The 23,974-nt window shown below is 45.9% G+C and overlaps 1 long non-coding RNA gene across 1 annotated transcript; it reads right to left on the reverse strand.

Moving 5' to 3' along the window:
• Positions 1-1,809: 1,809 nt before the first annotated feature.
• Positions 1,810-23,353, reverse strand: LOC117314444 (uncharacterized). Its single transcript, XR_004529182.2, has 3 exons — positions 21,357-23,353; positions 14,393-17,296; positions 1,810-4,159 (listed from the first exon to the last, which is right to left on the reverse strand). It is a non-coding gene; the product is annotated as an uncharacterized lncRNA (long non-coding RNA).
• Positions 23,354-23,974: the final 621 nt, after the last annotated feature.

A 23,974-nucleotide genomic window follows, 5' to 3' on the forward strand; every position in this document is an offset into this window, starting at 1 on the left:
CTGCATCCTGCTGTATTGACACTTACGTACTCACTTTTATACCTAATTTTGTACCCATCATATTAATTCTTTATTTCTTTTTGAGAGGGCCCTTTAAACTACATAAATGTTAGGTTCCCCAAACCAGGGCCTGCATGACTAGGACCCCTGCCAGCCTGGAGGCTCCCCCTCCCTCTACAGTCAGGGTCATCCTTCTAAGGTGCAGATCCGGTGTCGCCATCTTTCACAGCCTCTTAAAACCCTTCATCTGTTCCCCATCCAGACTCCCTCCCCCGGCACACAAATCCCTTCGGGACCTTGTTTCTGCCCTTATTCTGTGTTGCTTCCTCTTCCTCAGCTATACTCCCCTCCCAGGTGACCCCCCAGAGTGAGCAGCCTCCTTATCTTAGTGCCCAGTAACACAGGAATGCTGGGCCCTGGGGGTCTTCACCAGACCAGACCCCCTGAGTCCACAAAGTACCTCAGGCCTTTCTTAGGACCCAGCTCAGCGCCTGTTTCTTTCTCCACTCCTGTGCCTCTGTGTCCACTGCTCCCGGGTGCCCGAGAGCCGGGCTGGCTGCGATTTTCAGGCAGAGGAACTAACTAGCTGGTGAGAGAATCTGAATAGTGTTTAAGGAAGGGGACCAAAGGTAAATTGCATTTCTATTTGGGCTCACTCACAGGGTGACCGCCGTATCCCCCTTTCCAGGCCTGTCCCCGTTCACGCTGTGGGGCAGTGCGATTACTAACAGCAGCTCCAGCCACTTTAAGAAGCGTCCCCAACCCGGATGATAAATATACGGGCACCATACTTACACACCACAATTACACACACACACAAACTCACCATGGAAATAAAGATACCTCTATTGTGTTGTCATTAACATTATTGTCATTATCATTGGTATTCTCAGTGTGGGCATTATTTAAAATAACTTAATTTTACATAAGAAACAGTTCAATAAACCGCAGCAGTATAAGAATGTTTAAGAAGTGAAGTGTGATGGAACTTAGAAATGTAGCAATTTTGGTTCCCTAGGAGGAAGCATTAAAACCCATGAGCACGGGACAAGTTTGGATCATCCCGTAAGAGACCGTAATTATAATCCTTTAAGTTATAAAACAAAGAGCCAAAGCTTTACCTGTGACACAAGGAAAACCATGTCTTCTTTCCTGCATTCGCCCTTCAACTAAGAAGTAAGAACTTCCTCTGGGCACTTAGGGGAATCAGGGACAGCCACATAAAATCATAATCACAGAATCAGAGAGTGCACGTAGGTTGTGCTTTGCTATGTGGACACAGAGTAAACTTCCCTGTTATTAGACAGGATTCTTGTATTGACAGAAGCTATAGATTACAAGGCAAAGTCAATCCTCCTGCCTTTCCCAGTACTTGTCATCCAGCCCAACCACAGTCTACATGAGCTCACCCTAATGGCAACTAGTTCTTTCTCCCATTCCATGTATTTATATAATTTTCCCCATATTAACTTCTCCAAAGATAATAAGAAAGTTACTGCCACACACAAAAAAATCGCATTCTCATCAAATGTTTGAATATCTTTACCCAAAACAAATGTACTTCTTTTTCCTAAGTATTCCAGTTCTGCCCTTAAAGTAGATAACCACTAAGAAATGACAGTGAGTACTAGGTCCCCATGCAGAGAGAGTACCCCCGAAAGTGACCAGGGCTCATCTTTCCAACTAGGGAACAACGAATACTCTGATAGCCATAAGGTGCTGGCATCTTCCCCAATGCAGAAGAGGCAGCCATTCCACTGAAGCACCCACAGCATGTGCTGTGACTCCTGAAACAAGTACAGGGTAACAAAGACAGATTCTCGATCAAGACATAATTGAGCGTCTGTGCCGGTGGCCAGGAGGAATAACAAATGAAAAACACATGATCCCTATCCTCCAAGAGTTTAATATCTATTGGGGGTAGATTTAAACAAGTATATAAATTATTATACAGCAAACCACAATATAAATACCTTAAAGAAAACTAAAACATTCTTCAAAGTAGCACTTTTAGACAAATATATGTTCCTCAAGTTATTAGGGAAGAGAAAAGTACGTGGATGTGCTTCCTGCTAAGAAAAGCAGAGATGCAAGGTTCAATAGTAAAATAACAGAAAGGCCACCAGAATAACCCAGGTGGTGCCGTCAGAGCCACAGCCATCAGGATGAACTCATGCCTCACTTACTCCAGAGACTGATGGATACGCAGAGGAGAAGTGCAAATATGGTTCATGTGTGATGGATCCGACATCTTCCACATGCAGGGCAAGGACCCCAGAAGGTCACAGGATGTGGCCCAACCATGAAGCCCCTTAGAGGGAGGCCCCACGAGTCACATGGCAGTGGGTAGACACAAGCCTGCTACAGACTCTGAAAATCAAGAAGGTTTGGTTTTATCCTATGATAAACAGCTAGTTATCCAAAGGTTTAGAACAAGGATATAGTAAAAGCAGAGACTAAAGAGACTTTCATCTAGAAGCTGTTTGCAAGGAAAGGATGAAACCATGCATGGAAAGCACCCCTGTGTCTTACGCATCAAAAGAGGCACAGACACTTCTCGAAATATTTTAAGGGACAACATCTGACTAGCTAAACCTGATACCTTTGACTACTCAAAAATTTATGAATTCATGTGACTGTTTTCACCAAGGCTAAGGAAACAGTCGGTGAGACTCAGGGTGGCTCCATGGCCAGAGCAGGATGAGGAAGCCCAGTGGGACCCTCTTCCTCCTCAATTCCCCCTCCTCAAAATTGGAAGAAGATGGAAAACTCTGTCCTGAGAAAACTTTCATGCTCATTTAAAAGTATATAATTAACAAAATATATTTATTTAGAACTCCAAATAAGAGTCAACTGTTATCGCATTAAAACATGGAAATTACATACATTAGCTCACTGGGGGGAAGATAATTATTATTCTAGCTCTCAGGGTCTCATTCACGTCTTATTCTCGGGCTGGGGGGAGACACTGCCCTATATATCACGGGTCAAAAACGTTACCCAGGGAGCTGTTCTAAAGATCTGACACAGACTGAAAAATGTTTACATATGGAACTCAACCCACTAAAAGTTTTCATGTACATCGTCAAATGTTCTCTTGAACCAGTCTTGCCATCCTGTCACTCCCTCTCCCTCTCACTTGCTTGTTGAAGGAATATGCAGTATTTATTGTGCACATATGTTTAGAGATAGATCCACCTGCATGCGGAAACTAGGTGTCAATCTGCAGCCAGGAGCTGGCTTCTGTCCCACGTCCGGGCACCCTGTGTGGGGAGCAGAGGCAGGAGGTGCTCAGGGAGATGCTGACACACCCCCGCCCAGGTCCACGTGGCTGCCGGGGCCAGTGCGCTGTGCGTCCACCAACGGGACTGGACTTCATCCAAGGCCCATCACCCATGGAAATACTCACCTGGTGGGCGAGGCTGGCTTTGGTCCGTATTCATTTGGATTTTCTTTGTTGTTATTTTTGGGGTGGAATTTCTCCCTGAGCTGAGGGATTATGGCAGTTGGGAGAATATTGGCTAAGTTGTTTTGTTTTCCACTCATATTCTTATTAAGAAATACATTGGCTTTAAAGTATTAAACTTGGACTGACTTTGTTCTTCTGCTACTCTGGTCCTTTGAGACAATAACAGGGCAAACTATACTCCAGACTTCACTTCTGAATCCTTTATTGTTTCCATCTCGGACATACCTTCGCAAACTAGTGGAAGGGTCATCTGGCACGTCTGAGTCAGGGAGCAGAGCGGCCTCTGACACAGCTGTGCCAGGACCCCGGACCCCAGACCCCACCCCTCCCACCAGGGCTCCCGTAACAAGTACTGCCGAGTAGCAAGACCTCACCAAGGGGTGGCTCTGCTTGTTTTCCAAGTCTGGGCTTCATTCTTCACTCAGCTGGTTGTTATTACTGCCTTTGCAGTAGCAGTGAGAGATTAACCGTGGCCAAGTGTCTGAATTTTGACACAGACTCAGCCAAAATTCAATCTGCCACGTCCAAAAGGAGGTGAGAGGAGTGGAAGGAGATGTGGTTTCCATGCTGCTCGTGTCTCTACCATTTTGAGATGGAACGTTTAAAAAATCCCCAAGGTAATATGCGTTTAATTAAAGTAGCATCAGTGAATCCTAGAGGTGATATGTGCTTTTCCAATTCATTTTTATGCTGCAAGAGAAAGAAAGGGAAGTCAGCTTAGAGTAAGTTAATGAAGAATCTGGGAAAGGAGAGCCCCTGGGGTGGAGTCTCCAACAGCCGTGTCAAGGCCAACCTGGGTCCAGCTTGGGAGTCGTGGCTGGGTCACTCGTCCACCAGGTTTCAAATGCACAAAGCAATGAAAATGAAGGCAGTGCTTTGTACCCACGGCAAGTCAGGAAGGCAGCCCTTCCAGGGGGACTGTGTTGGCTGTGGTCCCTGGGAACCCAGTGACTCCTGCAAAGGCAAACACGCAAGTGGTTGCTGGAAACAAGGGGAGATGCAGGGTCCCTCCGCAGAAAATCCACGGCCCCTCCACATTTGATATGAACACACCACATCCAACCGAACTGCTCCACTTCATTAGTGTAGCTTTGACATTTTCTGTTGTAACAAACAACACTGTAATGATCAGTAGTGTACAAATATGCACCAATCTACTGTATGCTTCAAAAGGCTTCTGCCCTTCATGACAAAGTTCCCTGAACTGCTTTCTTCCTGAAAACAAGTAAAATGTTGAATATGCAATTTTAAAATTATCTTCTTTAATGGCATTGCTGAGCTCACAAGGAAGTAAGGAGCCCTCCATGGCCCAAGATTATGCACAGGTGAGTCCATGGGCCAAGGCCAGCCATGGCTCTGGCCACCTGACAAACCTGGTGGCCTGTCCAGCTCCTGTAACCGCTGCTCCCGCAGGCCCCTGGAACCAGACACCTCCTCACAGTGGGAAGGAGGCTTCAGAGGGCCACAAACGACTGCAGAGGAGGGAAGTCACCTCCCACAAAGACTGAGCTGGGGGCCAGGCTCTCACTACCTCCAGATACTTCAGTCAGGAGCTCCTTCAGGGTGACCCCAGGCTGTGGGTCACACTTTGTCCTCACTGACCCAGTTTTCATTCTTTAAATCTAGTTGTTCTAGCAGTTGCCAAGAGAGGAGTGTTAAAATCTCACCCTGGTTATGGAATCGTCTACTTCAGGTTTTCACTGGGTCAGTTTTGCTTCATGTATTGGAGTACTTCTCAACAGGCACCTTTATAATTATTGACTTCCTGATGAAGAGAAGCTCATTCTACCACAACAAAAACTCCCTTTATCTCTGGCAATACTCGCCATGTAGAAGTTTATTTTCTCAGATATGAATACACTTTACTCCAATGACTTATTCTTAACATTTGCATGATTTATCTTTTCCCACCATTTCCTTTCAAACTCTCCTTGTCTTCTTATTAAAAGTTTGTCTCTTGTAGGCAGCATATAGCTTGGACTTGCTTTTAATCCATCCTGACAATCTCTGCCTCTTATCTGCAGTGTGTAGACCATTAACATTTAATGTAATTACTGATAAGATTTAGCTCAGTCTACCATTTACTATCTGTTTCTGCTTTTCCCCCCTGGTTTTTGTTTTTTATTTTACACACACACACACACACACATCTTTCATAAATATGTCTTTCATAATTCTTCTGGATCCATGGAATGCAGAGGAAGAGAAATAAGTATTAAGTATCTCACAGCTAAGGTGTTTTGGGCCATCTCTTCTTGTAACCTCTTCAGTTTTTGTTCCATAGAAATCTATTCCATGTTATTTGGTTCAGGAAAATCTACAGATGTTAAAAGTGCTCTTAATTTTTGTGATTTTAATAAGCATGGGATCCCAGGTTCCCAGGTTTTTTTGTTTGTTCGTTTTTGTTTTTGTTTTTTCTGTACGTGGGCCTCTCACTGTTGTGGCCTCTCCCATTGCGGAGCACAGGTTCCGGACACGCAGGCTCAGCGGCCATGGCTCATGGGCCCAGCCACTCCACAGCATGTGGGATCCTCCCAGACTGGGGCACGAACCCGCGTCCCCTGAATCGGCAGGCAGACTCTCAACCACCGCGCCAGGAGGGGAGCCCGGGATCCCAGGTTTTGTGAGGCTTGAAAGTTATATAATCTGGGGAATCTCTTTAAGAAAATTATGCACATAAAAGAATAACATAAATTAAACATTTTAAATATGACAGCCACCACAAGCATCACACAATCTGGAAAAAACATTTTTTTTTTTCAATTTAAGGGCACAGTACACGTCTACACAACTCTAACTACATTTTCTGGCTGATTACAGTCTTTTCTTCCTAAGTCTTCATATCATGACACTGGGTAAATCAGCAGAGTGCATGGTTAGAGCATTTTTTGAAGTCATCCCAGCATTGGAACAGAAGTGATTATGACTCCACTAACCCTAATCAAATGCATCCCTGACCCCACTTCCCCAGAGCCTGACTCACTGCAGCAACCCCTGCATCCTGCCATGGTGGGAAACACAGGTGAGGGAAGTTGGGCTGGAAAGAGGCATGGTCTTTGCTGATTGCAGGTAACACCTTTTGAAAATTTCACAACACATGATGATATGGGCATGCCACTGAGGACCCACCAGGTCCAGGGAAGAGCCTTAAAGCCTCAGCGTCGTGTGCTTCTCAGTAAACCCACTTCTGATAATGAATGAAATAAAACAACTAGCTTGTCCTATGCTTCTTCCCCAGTCTTTCCCCGGGACTCCTCCAAGGCACCAGCATCTCCAAGTCTCCCCACAGGGTTGCCAGCAGACACTGGGAGGAACATTTACAGTTTTAAAAAGATTGTTTAAATCAAAAACTCTCCCTTCATTTACTTGATCATTTATGCAACGCTGTTCTCCAGTCTCTACTCCAGTTGCCAGAGACACGTCTGTGAATAAAACAGACAGGGTTCTTGCCCTAGTGGGTTTACAGTGTTGGGGAGTGAAGCAATTATTTTAAATAATCACTTACACAGTTTTTCACACTCTTAGAAATTATTTTAGATACTGTCATTATTAAAACATCAGTCTAATATTGGCTGAAAAAGCAAAGCTCAATTAATATTCCATTTCTAAGAGGTGTACCTAAAACAAAGCAACTCATAAAGGTTAAGATTGTTAAAAAGCACCAAATGATACAAGCAAAAAGAGAAGAGGCTGCCCACATTAATACTGTATGAAGTGTAAACCAAGGTATGATTCGTAAATATACCAGATAAAATTGTTTCTAATACAAATGAGTTATATGCTGGCAAACTCAAGTCTACACCAACAGGATATGAATGTCTCCTTTCTGTTCAAGCCGGTACTGAAATAATCTCCCTCTTGCATCAACAGCTAGAGAAATTGTCCAATTTCCAGGGCCTAGCACATGTTGAGTATTCTGCCAGACTGAGTCGGGGCCTTTACCATCTCCTACGTCCAATTTTCAAACTTAAAGCAGAAAAAAATAATGCTTCAAGTACAGGAGGCCGTAGATAATAATTGTGTTAAAATACATAAGTGCAGCAGCCTCCAGGCCTCCTGGGGCCCATTGGTCTCATCCCCCATCTCCCCACCACATACAGGCTCAGCAGTGCCCACAGGTGCTGCGTCCTCCGAGCTGTGTCCTCCAGTGGGTGGAAAGATGGTGGTTCCTGGTGGGCTGGCATCTTGGGACAAGGACACAGGCTTCCTGCCGCTTCTGAGAAGAGCTGGCCTCTGCAGGTGGACCTCACATGTACGTGGGTAACAGAGAGGACCCGACCCCAGCCCACCCCTGCCTGGATGTGCTGCCCTTTGTTTTAGAGGGTAAAGAAGAGGTTTAAGATTTTTAAGAATTTGAATCCAAACACATCTGCCCCATTATTACTGGAACTTGCTCCAAGAATCTTAGAAAATGTTGACGCTATTTCGTTTTACAGCACATTTTTTAGTTTTTGGTGTTTTCTTTTCTGTTCCTTGAATCTTTAAATAGGAATTTGGAAGAGAACCTATAAGAAAACAGCCAGATGCAATCTTAAGCTAAAAGTTCTAATTAGAATTTTAAGAGCACTTAAGGATTTTACTCATTAGAGTAATTCCATAGTAAATCATTTAGAAAAGCAAAGTAACCTTTTATAAAGCAAATCACAACCCTTCACGCATCCATTCCATAAATGTTTCTTTTTACATTTTTAAGAGGCACTGTCCACCCTCGATTCCTGATTCAGATTCCATGTGATTTAAAATGACTGGGGTTTATCTTGTCACCCCACGCGGCTGTGTGATGACCTCATTTATAACCGGCTCCATTTGAAAAACATGAGTAGCGCTGGTTAATGGTGTGGGAGAGACTCTGCCCCAGGGAGTGGGGCAGGGCAGGTAAGACTCAGGCCTAAGACGTCTCCTTAATGGTGTATTTCACCAACAGAAACATCCGCCAAGATGACAGCTGCCCTTAAAAAGACCCTCCTGGGGAGTGGGGACCGAGCCATCTGGTGAAGGGAGTCACAGACCACATGAGCTGGCAGAGTGCAGGCTGCGGGTCCCAGCCCTGGCCATGCAGCTGTCACAGCGCAGGAGGGAGGAGAGGACCACAGACAGCCCTGACGGGTGGCCCAGCCCCATGAAGAGCCTACAGGCGAGAGGCCAAGGGGGAGGGTCCCAGAGGAGACCCTGCGGACAGGAGGAGGTGGGAGACGCCGACAGCACCCCCAGGGCTGCAGCCACACTCAGTCCCTTGGCCGCCTTCACAGCAAACACGGAAAGCCAGGTTGGAAACTAGCTCTAGTGTAGACAAAGGCTGGGCCAGAGAGTGTCTGAATTACAGTAACACAGTGATTCCCTGCAGAAGCTCGGTCACCATCATGTCCCCCACCCCACCCCAGGCCCCGGGGCCAGGACTCACTGTGCTTACACGGCCACCAGCAATAGTATTCGCCCACCAGTTCTTGTACATTCTAATCGCTTTACCAATTTTTGGCATGATAAACGAGACACACAACTACTCAGAACAAACAGTCGTTTCCTGTCCCTCCAGGCCTGGGGTCACCCTGGGCTGGGGCCTCTACCTGAGCCCTGGGCTTCCACCCAGCCTCCAGGTCTCGGGTTGGACGTAAACATCCTCCCAGAGGCCTTCACCGACTCCACCAGTGGTTGGGGTCCTTCGAGGCCAGAACTTCTGGCTGTTTAGACCTCACCCCTTCCTTGCTTCCTCCCTCATGAGACCTTGGGCTGCTGAGGGCAGGACGGCCACACCCCCATTATAACCCAGAGGGTGTTCAAGACCCTGATGCGAGGTGGGTCTGCAGGTGTGTGTTGAGAAATGAGGGCTGGGGGGAGAAGGCCCAGCGTGTTACTTGGGAGATGAAAGGTGGAGAGACACAGGTGCTCCAGGGGGACAGAAGGACAGAAGGACAGGTGCCCGGTTGGTACCCTTTGAAGGAACAGCAGAGAAAAGCGTCCTCCAGGCAGGAGCCAGCACAGAGCCGCCCTGGTCTGTGAGGCACTTGATAAAGGGCAGATAGAGCTTCATATTCAGAAAAAACATGACTAGCTTGACAGAAAACCGCTTTCAGCCACTGTTTGTAAAATAACTCAACATGCTCTGAAGCACAGTAACCCACCCAGTAACCTAACTAATGATACTGTCATGTCAGAGCTTCTGGCGAAGGAAGGAAAGGAGCTTCTCTGAGCCCCTTCCCACCTCATTTGGAGGGAAGCCCACAGAACAGCCCCCCGCTGGCTCTCCAGGGACGAGCTGGGATCCCCGCAGCCATGCACACGGGCGGCTTGGCAAAATCGGAAACGTTAGCGATATTCGTGGAAGGAGCCACTGTATTTCCAGCAGTGGAAACTGGGCTTTTAATTTAATACATGTCTGGGTCCCTAAAGTGCCCAGGAAGATCACTGGGGCTTAATACATGTGTTTTTAGTGACTTTAAAGTTTTATAATATCACTACCTTGTTTGTTCATAAACCCGTGAAAGAAGGCAGAAACACCATTTTTCACCCACCAGTGTATCCCTGCACCTGGCACAGTGCCTAAAAAATCGTAGGCACTCAAATATTTTTGAAAAATAAAATGAGCATATGAATAAATATCATCGAAAACTCTGCATTACCCCACCTAGTTGATAGAAATAAGCATCAGTGAACAAATATTACCTCCTAAGAGAAGCAGAGTAGGCCAGCGCCCGGGGTGCAGGCACACCTGGAGGGTCTGCCTGCCCATCCCCCACCCCCAGCCCTGTGGAGGGTGGCACCCAGCTCCCCACCTGCTGCACCACCAGCCACAGCCGACTCGCCTGGGGCCGTGCCACTGGCCCAGGCTGTCACAGTTGAAAACTATGGCCGTGGGTGGCTACATCCAGCTGGGAGGTCATGAAGACTCAGGTAATTCTTTGAGGCTCACGTGCAGGAGAAATGAGAGACACTGCAGGGCAGGACGGAGGGGACAGAGGGCCCGCCTCGTTCAGACAGCTTCCCAGCTCCCAGAGCTCACCCTTCACCACACACAGCGAGAGCCATTCTGAGGTTCCGCAGGGTTCCTGTTCTGAGTATCTGCAATAGACTTCCGGATCTTTATGCAAAATCTTATTTTTCTTAAAATAGCAAGAGAGTGTGTTTCTTTTTCTTGTAATGAAATAACCCCGAGTAAAATGCAAGGAAGAGCATCCAGTCCAGTTACCTAACTACTCCCCGGATCAGTCCCTTTGCTTTTCTTCTTCAATGTAATGGAAAGAGATATCAGACTAAATAACAATTGACTACTGGCTTTCTGAATTTTATTTTGTAGCCAAATTGCATTAATAGATCAAAAGTTATAGGAAAATATAACCCCTAATCTAAATTCTAAAAACTAACTATAAACTGTCAACAAGGTTACCTGTTTCTTCCATTTTCTTTCTATAAAATATACACAAACTTTTCCCATTTTGTTAACTGCTGTGTCCCCAGCCCCTCCAGTGATGTCTCGATCCAGCCACAGTGCTGGATCTGGGGCAACAGTGCTCTGATGGTTTTTAGGTATGTGAACCAATTTAGTCGCTATATTGTTAAGACATTTTGCAATAGATTTTTGGAATATATGACCAAAAAGGTACCAATTATACTAATAACTGGTTTTTTCTTTAAGTGTATTAGTCCCTCAAACCATGTAGAAAACAAAAAGTACAGTTATAAGCTGTTGTTACAATAATACAAGCTTTTATAACTGCCCATGTATTTACCTTTATCTCTCCACACTATTTTGAATCACTGTCTAGTTTCTTTTCATTTCATCTTGCAGGACTCACATGAACACTTCTTGCAGGGCAAATAGTGGTCACAAACTCCCTAGCTTTTGTTTATCTGGGGATGTCTTAATTTCTCCCTCATTTTTGAAGGACAGTTTTGCTGGATACAGGATTCTTGGTTGACAGTTTTTCTTTTAGCACTTTGAACAGATCAGCCCAGTCTTCTGGCCTCAAAGTTTCTGATGAGAAATCTGTCGATAGTCTTATTGAAGGTTCCTCGTGACAGATTTCATCTACCAGGTACTTTCTGCTCTGCCAGTTTCCCTGAATTCTCTACCTTAAGTAATCAAAGACAACAGTGTTTGTGCGAGAGCCAGGACTCCAGCTGGTCTCATGGTGAAGAGGCTCTCAAACGTGCTTTCCACTCTCGTGTGCCCAGGGCTGTGGATCTCATGAAAAGCCTTACTCTGCTCCTGTGTAGAAAGAGGCATTTGGTCCCTAGTATCACTCATCTTGAGAAAAGGTAAAGTCAGAAACCACTGAGGAATTCTGAGCTATTGTGTGTCTTGGTAGCAAGTAAGTTAATTACAGCTGACTAATAGAGCCGAGATTTATGTTGCCAGAGATCACAAAAATAGGAAAACAATTTTAAATACAAAAGGACAAACACTCCACCCATGCCATTCTAAGCAGGAAAGTACGAACAAGGTAAGAAGATAAGCCAGTGTGGAAGGCTTAAAATCCACATCAAGTATAATTCTTTAGACCAGGGACCTGCCATCTACCATCTGTGCTCACCAATAACCCACGGAAGACAAAGATTCCGTCTGGGCATAGATCAGAAAACAATGGGGGAGTCACTGCTCGGTCTCAAATATAAGCCCTCCTTGTAATACCTTTTCAACACCATGGCATCTTCTACTTCTGATCACCCAAGCCTCAGGCACAGGGTGTTACGAGACTAGGGTGCTGATGTGTAGGTCAGAACGGCAGGAAGACTTGATACATTCTTAGCTTAGAGACAAGAACTTAGGTCATTAAAAATGAATGTGGGGCTTCCCTGGTGGTGCAGTGGTTGAGAGTCCGCCTGCCGATGCAGGGAACACGGGTTCGTGCCCCGGTCTGGCAGGATCCCACATGCCGCGGAGCGGCTGGGCCCGTGAGCCATGGCCGCTGAGCCTGCGCATCCGGAGCCTGTGCTCCGCAACGGGAGAGGCCACAGCAGTGAGAGGCCCGCGTACCGCAAAAAAAAAGGAAAAAAAAGAATGTGGTTAAAAGAATAGATGCAAATTTTCAGAACTAACAAAACTACATAAAATCCTCACAAAACTACCAAAGCAGCAATTGACAGACACCACCATACCTTGGAGAGTTAGAGTGACTTGTGTCAGATGCAATGTTAGCAGTAAATACTGAACGGATTTTGCTGTTTGCTGTACTGTCAGTAACAGACTCAAGGGCTTAATTCAAGTGCACACTGTCCAGAGACCACACGTGGGTTCTCTGTTGAGCGTCTGCTTCTTGACACCACGTCATTTTGTAAAGCCACAAAGTGAGCCAAAGGAAGGACTGAAACTAAGAAAAGTGGGAAAATAAATAAATAAAGGATCCTAGAAATAAAACATAATCATAACTGAGAAGAAAGGGCTGGAATCCAGACAGAGTAAAATACAAAACTGATACAAACATTATATTTAAAAGAAAAGTCAAAAGTATCTTTATGAAATCATCCATTACCTACATTCATAGTGGAAAAATACAATAATGTCAATCTTTAAGCACTTAGTATATGTAGGGCTCTGTGATAGGCGCACAATGAAGCAAGTTTGGGCCAAAAATCAAGGGAGCAATTATTAAGTAAAGAATCATTTTTAAAACGGCAAAGGAAATGTTCAGTAAAAACTGTTAAAGTCAATATCTCTATGTGTTTTAATAATTCTCTTCAGTAGCATAGTGACCAACAACGTTTAAATTAATTCAACATGTTTAGTAAAATAAACTCTCTATTTGAAAATAATTTGGAAATTTCACTGTGTGAATTGCTCTCTGATCTTAGTGAAATAGTATCTTTCCTTTTTTCTTCCATCCTCTTTCTTTTTTTCTTCCTTTTTTTCTTTCCTTTTTTTCTTCCATCCTTCTCCCATGTCCCCCTTACTTGAAAATCCACCCCAATTATGTTTTCTATACATCTGTAGGTAGTTATCCATTAAAAGCATCATCGAAACCATTCCCCTAAGGATGAATTCTAGTCACTTCCACAAACATGCCTCCGTGAGTGCCCTTGTACATGTCCCCTGTAGACCTGCTCTGGGATGTGGGTCAGGGTCATGAAGGCTGAGTCACAGAGTAGGAGCTGGCATGTTCTGTGCACTTTCCAGAAAGCTGAACCACGGTTGCTCTCACTAATGGTGATGAGACTTGCCATATTTTAATAGCTTCATCAGCCCACATTTCTAGTCTCTTAATTTGTAAAACAAGAGGAGTAGACAAAATGACCTCAAATTTCACAAAAGTGACAAATTTACACTTATTTTAAAAATAAAATTGATATCTCAGAATTTGCATTACTACGTACTGTGTTTACCTCACAACTATATCACATTAATGAGATATTTGAATAAGCATTCATATATGGAGAATATATACATATATTTATTTACACACACACACACACACACACACACACACACAGAGTTGACCCTTGAACAACACAGGAGCCTCGGGGCGTCTCTGTGCAGTCTAAAATCTGCATATAACAGTATAACGTATAGTCGGCCCTCTGTATACATGGTTCCTCCCTACGCATGGTTCTGCATCCACAAATCCAACCGAACATATCATTGATTTATACCTACCGTTGAAAAAACCCATGTATAAATGGACCTGCACAGTTCAAACCGTGTTGTTCAAGGGTCAACTGTATATATATATATAGTTCTGTATATATACAGTGTCTCACATATATATATATGAGAAAACTCTGAGCACTAAGAGCGGTGGTATAAGCCAGGGCAGTTAATGGTAGGTGGTGTAAGGAGAGACTATAGCTTATAGTTATCTATGTTATATCTTAGTGGTTTAGTAACATAAAGGTTTATTTCTCCCTTGCATCACTGTTGACTAGGTGGGGGTTGGGAAACTTTACTCACAGGTCATACTTCACTGACCCCGGATTGGGTGACTGGTAACTCACCTGGCTTCTGCACCAAGTGGTGGCTCTGGAATGTTGACCCTTCTATCATATGGTTCCACCATCTCTGAATCCTTTTCTTTCTTCTGTGCATGGGGCAGAGAGAAGTAGAAGGATTGTGTGGGGCATTTATTGCCAGGCCTGGAATTGGCAAATATCGCTCCCACCCACATACCATTGGACAAATTTGTCTCATCGTCCCAATTTCACCGCAGGGAGGCTGAGAAATATAGTTCTCCTGTGCACTCAGAAACTGGAAATAGTTTGGTAAGCACCTTGCCAGTTTCTACCACAACACTTCTCCATGGTGTCAAAACGTGCTATGCTCTTTTTTCCAACTATTTGGAGATGCTCGCAATGTTAGAATTCAGTTAATAGTCTCCTTGATCATTACTTTCTTGTTTCCATCATAAATTTCCCAAGAGTCTTCATACTACACCAAGCTCATGGAAGCCCATAGAGTTCCAAACCTCACACCAGTCAGAATAGCCATCATCAAAAAGTCTACAAATAATAAATTCTGGAGAGGGTGTGGAGAAAAGGGAACCCTCCTACACTGCTGGTGGGAATGTAAATTGGTGCAGCCACTATGCAGAACAGTATGGAGGTTCCTCAAAAAACTGAAAATAGAGTTACCATATGATCCTGCAATCCCAATCCTGGGCATATACCCTGAGAAAACCATAATTCAAAAAGAGTCATGTACCACAGTGTTCATAGCAGCACTATTCACAATAGCCAAGACATGGAAGCAACCTAAATGTCCATCAGCAGATGAATGGATAAAGAAGATGTGGTACATATATGCAATGGAATATTACTCAGCCATAAAAAAGAATGAAATAATGCCATTTGCAGCAACATGGATGAACCTGGAGATCACCATACTAAGTGAAGTAAGTCAGACAGAGAAAGACAAATATCATATGATATCGCTTATATGCAGAATCTTAAAAATATGATACAAATGAACTTATTTACAAAACAGAAACAGACTAACAGATTTAGAGAATTAACTTATGGTTACCAGGGGGAAGGGTGGAGGGGAGGAATAGATTGGGAGTTTGAGATTGACAGGTACACACTGCTATATTTAAAATAGATAACCAACAAGGACCTACTGTAAAAAAAAATTCATTCATTAAATAAACATATATGTATAAAAAAAGATGTTGTCCATACATACAATGGAATATTACTCAGCCATAAAAAAGAACAAAAACAATGCCATTTGCAGCAACATGGATGGACCTAGAGATTGTCATACTGAGTGAAGTAAGTCAGACGGAGAAAGACAAATATCACTTGTATGTGGGACCTAAAAAATGATACAAATGAACTTATTTATAAAACAGAAATACAGTCACAGATGTAGAAAACAAACTTATAGTTACCAGGGGGAAAGAAGGGGGGAAGGATAAAGTGGGAGATTAGGATTGACATGTACACACTACTATGTATAAAATAGATAACTAACAAGAACCTACTGTATAGCACAGGGAACTCTCCTGTAATGACCTATATGGGAAAAGAATCTAAAAAAAGCATGGATATATGTATATGTATAACTGATTCACTTTGCTGTACACCTGAAACTAACACAACATTGTTACTCAACTATACTCCAATAAAAGTTTTTTTAAAAAATAAGATGAACCCAAAGAGACCCACACCAAGACAACTTATATTAAAATGCCAAGTTAAAGACAGTGAGACAATCTTAAAAACAGCAAGAGAAAAACAACTTGTTATGTACAAGGAAAACCCCATAAGACCATCAGCATATTTTTTAACTGAAGTTCTGCAGTCCAAAATGGAGTGCCACAATATAGCCAAATTGCTGGGGGTGGAGGGGACTTCCACCCAAGAATATTCTTCCCAGAAAAGTTATCATTCAGAATTAAAGGAAAGGTAGAGAGTTTTCCAAAGGAGCAAAAGTTATGAAGTTCATATCCACCAAAGCATTCTTACAAGAAATGGTAAAGGGACTTCTTTAAGCTGAAAAGAAAGGGCACTAACTAATAACAAGAAAACACACGAAGCTAGTATAAAGGTTGAAATTAAAAAGCAGTAAAAATACCTACCATTACAGCAATAAGTTAAGGGATACAAAAGATTAAAATGTGTAAAATGTAACAAAAAAAATCACATAAAACATGGGGAAGGGAGAGCAAATATCTTGAGCTTTATAATGTGATCAAACTTAAGTAGCTATCAACCTAAAATAGACTGTTATAGACATAAGTTGTTATATATGTAAGCCTCATGGTAACCAAAAGCAAGAACCTATAGTAAATACACAAAAGATAAAGGGATATAAGCATACTGCTAAAGAAAGTCATCAAACCACAAAGAAAAAGAGCAAGAGAAGAGGAAAGAAATAGAAGAAACAAAAACAAGAAACTACAAAAACAGCCAGAAAACAAGGAAAAAAATGGCAATAAGCATATACCTATCATTAATTACTTTAAATGTAAATTGACTAAATTTTCCAATGAAAAGACATAGACTGGCTAAATGGATAAAAGCACAAGACCCGTCTATACGCTGCCTATAGGAAATTCGCTTTAGATATAAAGACATACACAGACTGAAAGTGAGGGGAGAGAAAAATGTTTCATAGAACTGGAAATGAAAAGAGAGTATAAGTAGCTATACTTATACCAGACAAAATATAGTTTAAAATAAAGACTGTAATAAGAGACTAAGAAGGGTGTTACATAATGATAAAAGTTGTCTTGATGGCCTGTAAGTTTCCTTCCACTTGTAATCATCCAGTTCCTGTGATTCTGGTCACGTTTTTCTTCAGCAGGAGTAAGATCACGTGCAGAGAGCCTTCAGTGGCTGTGTCGTGCTCCTGTGCGCCTGCTGCATTCGAGACCTCACTCTGCAGCTACTGAGATGATCCTATAAGGGGTTAATGACCAAAATTTATAAAGAACTCATACAACTCAACAACAAAAAGTAACCCAAGTAAAAAAACTGGGCAGAGGAGCTGAAGAGACATTTTTCCAAACAAGACACACAGATGGCCAACAGGTACATGAAAAGATATTCAACATCACTAATTCTTAGGGAAATGCAAATCAAAACCACACTGAGATATCACCTGATGCCTGTAAAAAATAACTATTATCAAAAAGGCAAGAAATAACAAGTGTTGGTGAGGCTGTGGAGAAAAGGGAACCCTCACGCACTGTTGGTGGGAATGTAAATCGGTGCAGCCACTGTGGAGAACAGTATGGAGGTTCCTCAACAACTAAAAATAGAGCTACCATATGACCCAGCAATCCCACTTCTGGGTATTCAACCAAAGAAAAGAAAAACACATATATTGTACAGATATTTGCACCCCCATGTTTATTGAGGCATTATTTACAATAGCCAAGTAATGGAAACAACTTATGTGTCCATTGATGGACACATGGATAAATGTTTGTGTGTGTGTATATATATATATATATATATATATATATATATATATACACACACACACACACACACACACACACACACACACACACACACACAAAGGAATATTACTCAGCCATAAAAAGAAGGAAATCTTGCCATTCGTAACAACATGGATGGACCTGGAGATGATTGTACTAAGTGAAGTATGTCAGACAGAGAAAGACAAATACTACATGTGGAATCTAAAAAAAAGGCTCACAGATACAGATGCAGAGAATAGACTGGTGTTTATCAGAGGCAGGTGGTGCAGATGGCAGAGATGGGTGAAAAGGGGTCAGAAGAACTAGCTCGTACCTGGACACTGTTTAGTTCTGACAGAGTCAGGGGACGGGATGAAGAGGTTAGCACAGCACTTGCATTTCAGATGATTTCCTCAACCAAATACAAGGCAAAATTCCAGCAAAAACAAAAAGTAAAAGAAAATTTTAAGCTGTTAGAATGTTATACGTGATGAGCAGTTTTGTTAACTTTTCATTTTATGCTGGAGCAGAGCCGATTAACAGCGTGTGACAGTCTCGAGTGCTCAGCAAAGTGACTCAGCCACACACATACATGTACCCATTCTCCCCCAGACTCCCCGCCCATATATGTGATGATCATTGAAAAACTATTTCTCATCATTAATACACTTGAAAATGTAGAATGCCATGATTACAAATGATGGATTTTAAAATATTAAATGAAATCTCAATAATTGGTTATAAAGTAATAAGGCAAATTTATTCATATTGCCATGACTGCCAGAGCAACTGGCAGTATTATATACCCACCACATGTTACCCAGTCCCTCCGTGGAGGAGCAGTGAGTCCCCAGACCTGATTTATTAAAAGTAAACCACAGACCAGATTATTCAGTTCTTTGAGGGGGAATCTGAAGACTGACCTTATACTCCCCAAAGTGAAATAAAATGGCTGTCAGTTGGGTAAGCAAATGTTAACTCTTGAGTCATTGCAGTCTGTAAAAACTAAATTTTTGGACAAATACATAGTTTTGTGCACCCAGTGGAAGGAAATAAGAGGGCTGATGAGGCTGTAGCAGTTGAAGGCAGTCGTTCAAGGACTGGCTGAGAAAGGCTAAGTTTAGTGATGCATGATGTAAGAAATACAGTCTTCCACAACGATAAACGTAATCAGGGTGACATGGTACTGGCAACCAATAAGAACTATGACAGCATAAAGGATGGAATCAATTAGGCCCATTGTGGAAATCTGAGCATCTTACAGCCAAATCACCCTAGATTCAAAATCACAAAAAGATATTTTCCTTCAGGAGATCTCGGCTATGCGGGCACATTTCAAACTGCTTAAATAAATACAACGTGGCCAAATGTTCCCGGGTTCCACAGCTGTAAGGAGGAAAACTTAAATGCCAGTAAATGCTAGCTTCAGTGGAAATGGATCCTTTCAAAATGAAAGGATCCTTTTAAAATGAAAATCCCTTTACTGTAGGAAAACTGTCTTTGATGGATGCCACATTATTAATCTTTCCATGGAGCCTGGGCAAAGTTCTGAGCTGGAATTCAAAGAGGGCAACACGAAAGCCCACTCTGTGTCTTGGGCATCTTGCCCTCTCGCCTCTGGGCTGGTTTCCTTATAGGGTTTTGAAAGTGCTAAGTTCTTTTTGCTATTTTTACCTACTAGGGAACCTAGTAATCCCTAGGAAGGGGGCCAAGGAGGAATTGCAGGTGGGGTGTGGGAGAGGGCACAAGTCACATCAGAATGGGCTTTCCACGGAGCAGATGCCCTTCCCTTGCGCACCACACATTCGGTACCTAACACATTGTTATGGGGATTCAAAAAATGGCTTCTGGAAATCCAACCTTCTGAAAGGCAGGAACGAATGTTGAATCCAGTGGTCTGAAGTAGCAGGTACTGTAAGTGTCACAGCACGTGACAGCACACCGGGCCATGTGGTAGCCAGGCCGCGTCCCACCCTGGCTCTCACGCCCCACAGGACAGCACCGATGTCCTCACCCCGTCTATCTGCCTGCGTGGACTTCCGTAGTTAGGAAGATGGAGTTTCCTCACTCCAAAGATGGAAATCATTTGTTGGTTTGCTTCGAGGAAATAGACCCCCGGGGAAATCTTTTCTGAAAAAGCCACACAATTGCCCAGCATCGTCACAGCCTGCGTCCTGAGACAGGTCCCCCTATCGTAAACTGCGCTCATCCACGTAGCGGCAGACACACCCCGCTCGCTCCTGCCCGGTGGAGGGCTGCCTTCCCACGGATCTAGAGGAATAAAGAAACGTGAACGCAGACGGGCTCCAGGTCCCCCGTTCTCTCAGGTGTGAAGGGTGCTCTGGCTTGGGGAGGCCGCAGTGACTCGCAGAAGTTACAGCACGAGCCCGTCCCCGGGGCCACGCACAGAGGACGCCTCCAGGGAGGGTCGGCCCCTGCGGCTGTGCCACGTCACCCTTTCTGGCCCTTGCTTCCGGAGATGCGGCTGCCCACCCCGGATGAACTTAGTGCAGGCGGGCAGGACCTCCCAGAGCCTGAGGGGTGTGTGCGTGTGTGAGGGGGTGAGAGACGGACTGGGTGGAGGGGAGACTGGGAGAGACTTGCTTCACTCAGCAGGCGCCCGCCCGGGGCAGCAGCGCTGGGGAGAAGAGCACTAGGGCCCCACGGTGCAGAGTGTAACCTGGCCACCACATAAACCACAAGCCCCGATGACCTCGCTGTAACCCTAACCCCTGGGACTGAGAGCCGCTGTGCGGCTCGGTGTCGAGGCCACAGTCCTGGTCCCACAGAAGCACATAAGAGCTCAGTCGAAGCAAGGCTGATGAGAAAGCCCACACGGGGCATCCTGGTGCGGGGAAGAGCTCTGGGAACCCCGCCGAACGGGGTTGGGAGGCCTGCTTGTGCCGGGTTGTGTGCCCCTCAAGCTCACGCGTCCACGCCCCGAGCCCAGCACCCAGGTTGACCGTGCTTGGAGAGCGGACTTTAAAGATTCGGCCGAAATGAGGCCATCAGGGTGGCTCTAATCCAATCCTCTTGGCATCCTTATAAGAAGAGGAAGTTGGACACCAAGAGGCACCAGGGCAGCCTGTGCACACAGACTGCACGAGGATGCCAGAGAGGGTGGCCGTCTGAGAGCCCAGGAGAGTCCTCCAGAGAAGCCAGCCCTGCCCCCGCCTGGGGCTGGGACTTCCACCTCCAGAACCCTGAGGAATAAGTGTCTGTGGTTGGAGGGCCCCAGTTTGCAGCCCCTGACAGGCCACCACAAATTCCACTTCTGCCCCAAGACTGTCAGCCACCAGGCACGTGACCATGGACAGCATCTCACACTTCACCCGGGCGTCCTCATCCCACAGGGAGGCCTCCGTGTGCCTGTCCTTATAGTTGAGGGTGAAATCTGACAGCTAACATGCAATACTTTGAAAACTCAGAGGTGCTGTTGAAACACAAGGAACTGTTCCCCACACCGCGAGGGTCTGGAAAGTGCAGCTAAACCTAGACGTCCCCATCCTCTCGCCTCCTTCCTTGGCGCTTACCCATCTTCCCCACTTTAAACTTCACTCCGCGTCCTCTGGTGTTGTTGTGGCTTGCTCTAGCGGTCAACACTGCCAGTTCCTTTTCGTCTCCACGGGGAATCTCATGCTTCTCTTCGTCAGGATGCCGTCCCGGCGCCTGGTTTTCTCTTCCAAGAATGAGAAACATCTAACAGGAGACACAGGCCAGCAGAGCACATGAATGGTGCCAGGGTGCAGGCACAAGCAACAGAGGACGAGTGAATGGGTCCAGGGAAGAGCGCTCACTCCTGCCCAAAGCCATGAGGAAAACACTGGCTTTGAGCTGGGCCTTGAAAACTGAAAAACAAGCAAGCAAACACAAGAGGAAAACCAGGAAAAGGGGACAGAAAGAGCAAGGGCACGGTAAGAGGACAATTCTGAAAGGCTTCCAGAGATGGAGAACAGTGACTCCACACCCCACAAGCTGCTCCCCGAGGGTGGGACCCCCTACCCAGGACTGACCCCGAGGCACATCCGTCCCACCTCCTCTCGGGGGAGTGTTTGGGGCACACCTAGCCTGTGACAGGTTTTGGCTAAGTGCCTCCTGGGAGTCTCTCGCTCTGAGAGCTGGGGTCTAAGCCTGCAGCCCGGCGTTGGGGAACGGTCCACGGTCAACAGGGACAAACCCGTGAGAAACCAGGATTTAGGACTCACAGCTCCACAGCTGAACAATCTGCAGCAAACTGAATTAATGTTGCTGAGGAGGCCGAGACCTAACCCATCAAGCCCCTGTCCAGCACCCTGCTAATTAATGCAATACAAGAGGGAAAACTGTATTCTTTGGTTACTAGGTAAAGGTCAATGTAGGAAAAAATGCGAATTTAGTCAAATCAGATAGCATCTATGATAACGTTCCTTCCTTGTCTCCTATAACTGTTCACAAAGACCTGCTGTGATATCTCAGGGCTGCAGCCAGTGGGACCGGGACTGTCCACACTCGTGGCTAAGCGGCCTGTCCTCATAAGCTCTCTCTGTAGACAATCCTGTCCTTTCAAGTGAATTTTACCAGGATCCCTCTCTGCCTCCAGTTCCATTTAGTCCATGCCTTGAATCAACCAGGGATCATTTAACCCGTGCAGACACGTGGGCCCTGCTCACACATGAATGCGGGGTATTGGGGTGGGAGCCGATACTGGTGATTTAACACGCCCCGCCCCCGCCCCGTCTCACCTGGATGTCCATCTCTGTCTCTGCTGTCGGCCCTGCCCAGCCATTCACATCCTGTCCTGGGGTCAAGAAGGAGCAGAGGTCCTGGGTCCCCAGGCCGAGGTGACCACCTTTCCACCTCCATGAACCGGGCCTCCTCTGACCTCAAGGGCCCGGACTGGACAGCAGGTAAGTCCAGGCACTGGGGTGGAGGGGCCAGCCCCCCGCAGCCCGGGTTCCTAGCGTTGGGATCCCTCTGTAACCTGTGGTCCTTTCTCTCCCGCACGTGGATCCGAGGAGCTGAGCCGTTGGCGCCTGACCCTGCGTCTGTCCAGGTGCCTTTGGGGCAAGAGGAGGCCATGGAGGGAGCAGGGTCTCACCTAAGGCTCAGCTCAGGCCCCACCGCTGACAAAAAGGAGACTCCTCTCTGTGAAGACTAAGAAGGAAAACGTTAATTGAATGAAGCATGGGTTGGTCAGTGCCCTTCCTCGGCCCCACCGCCTGCGCCAGCCCCCAGGCATGGACCAGCCGGCGCCCCCGGCCCTGAGCCCCGGCCCGAGAACCAGCCCTGCTGCCTCCTGCTGGACATGTGGGCTTTCCGTGTCTACGAGCTTTACCTGGGCCTCAGCAGACGCTTTCCTCCTATGCCTTCCTGGTCTCTCTCCACTCGAAAAACACAAACGGTGAAAAGGTCCTCACAACCCTCTGAAGTGGTGAAGGCTATTTCTGAGCCAGCTCTTTAAACTGGGGGGGAAAGGTGTCCCCACCGGAGGAGTCACCAGCCTGCTGCTCCCTTAGACCTGCCCCCTCCTCTGGGACCTTCTCCCTCTCTGGGACCCTCCCCCCTCTGGGACCCTCCCCCTCTCTGGGACCCTCCCCCCCCGGGACCCTCCCCCTCTCTATTTCTGCTCTAGTGGGTGGCCTGGGTTCAGGACTAGGGCGGGCGCTCCATTTGCTTGCTTGGCTGGGGGGCCAGTAGCAAAGCAGGGAAGACCCACATGGAACACCTGCTGAGACAGGAAAGAGAGAGGGACACACACAGTTCAACCAGTTCTCGTCAACAGGAGGCACAAAGAGGGAGCCGGGTTCCTGGGGAAGGTCTCGGGCAGGAGAGCCAGCAGACAGGATACATCAAGCACACCAGGCAGAGCAAGGGCCAGGGTCACTGCGCTGGAGGCGATGGAGCTCCAGAGGAGACGAGGCCATGGCCAAGGCCAGCCCTGTGACCCAGCTGCCCAGAGAAGGCAAGTGTGGGGACGGGCCTGTGCCCATCACGGGGGAGCAGACACAGGGACAGATGCCCTGAAGAACCCTTCATTCCCAGGAGCCCCCCGGACCTCAGCGCCTGGACACTGCAGGCCTCCACACACGAGTGTTGAGGGCGGGTGTGGGATGGAGCCCTGATGCCCTTTGGAGCTGGGTCTCAGAGGATGAGGAGTCTGATGAGAATCTGT

This window comes from Tursiops truncatus, chromosome 12, assembly GCF_011762595.2.
Source record: "Tursiops truncatus isolate mTurTru1 chromosome 12, mTurTru1.mat.Y, whole genome shotgun sequence".
Lineage (NCBI taxonomy): Eukaryota > Metazoa > Chordata > Mammalia > Artiodactyla > Delphinidae > Tursiops > Tursiops truncatus.